Here is a 1,474-nt window from a genome sequence, read left to right as displayed (position 1 = left end):
AGATTATCATAGATTATTATAAACATCCGTATGTGTTCAAGTTGGAAAATCTAAAGAAAATGAATAAATTCCTGGACACACACAACCTACCAGGATTGAAACAGGAAGAAATTGAAACCCTGAATAAACTAATAAAAAGCCATGAAATTAAATAAACAACTTATCTACCAAAAAAGTCCTGAACCTGATGGCTTCACAGCTGAATTTTACCAGGTATTCAAGGAGGAGCTGGTACCAAAACTACTACGATTATTTCAAACAATTGAGAAGAAGGAACTTCTCCTTAACTCATTCTATGAGGCCAACATCATCCTGATGCCAAAAAATGGCCATAACACAACAAAGAAGAAACACTACTGATTGATGTCTCTGATGAACATAGGTGCAAAAATTCTCAACAAAATACTAGCAAACCATATCCAGCAAGTACATCTTAAAAATTATTCCTCATGATCAAGTGGAATTTATTTCTAGGAGGCAGGTCTGGTTCATGGTATGCAAATCAATAAACAGAATTCACCACATAAATAGAATTAAAAACAAGGACCACATGATTATCTCAATAGACTCAGAAAAATAATTGTTAAAAATCTGGCATTTCTTGACAGAAACCTTCAACCATCAAGGCATCAAAAGAACATTCTTCAAAGTAATAAGAGCCATCAGTGCAAATCCACAGTCAACATTAGACCTAATAGGCAAAAGTTGGATGCATTTCTTCCTAAGAATTGGAACAAGACAAGGGTGCCCGCTCTCACCATTCCTATTCAACATAGTACTGGAAATTCTAGCCAAAGCAATCTGGCAAGAGAAAGAAATAAAAAGCATCCAAACAGGAAAAGAGGAGGATAAATTATCTCTTTTCTCAGATGATATGATCCTATATCTGGAAAACCCTAAAGATTCTAACAAAAGATCCCTATCATGCATAAATGATTCTTGTAAAGTCTTGGGTTACAAAAGCAATGCCCCAAATCAGTTGCATTTCTATACACCAGCAACATTAAAGCTGAGAACCAAATCAAAAACAAAATTCCATTTACAATAGCCACAAAAAATAAAATACCTCAGAATACATCTAAAAAAATATGAAATCTCTAATGGGAACTACAAAAACTACAGAACACTGCTTAAAGAAATCAAAGATGAAAAACAAATGGACAAAACTTAATGCTCATGGCCTAGAAGATTCAGTGTTGTTAAAATCATACCCCTGCCGGGCTTGGTGGCTGAGCCTGTAATCTCAGCACTTTGGGACACCAAGGCCAGTGAATTGCCTGAGTCCGCGGGTTTGAGACCCACCGGGGCAACTTGACGAGACCTCGTCTCTACAATACATCAAAAATGAGCCGGGCATGGTAGTGTGCGCCTGTGGAAGGCTGAGGCAGAAGGATCGCTGGAGCCCAGCAGGTCGAGGCTGCGGTGGCCGAGAGCATGCCACTGCACTCCATCTGGGCTACAGTGAGACTCCAAC

The sequence above is a fragment of the Carlito syrichta genome, unplaced genomic scaffold (genome assembly GCF_000164805.1).
Source record: "Carlito syrichta isolate Samal-C Ts95f unplaced genomic scaffold, Tarsius_syrichta-2.0.1 Scaffold213716, whole genome shotgun sequence".
NCBI classification, from domain to species: Eukaryota; Metazoa; Chordata; class Mammalia; order Primates; family Tarsiidae; genus Carlito; species Carlito syrichta.
This window is presented reverse-complemented; position numbering follows the sequence as displayed.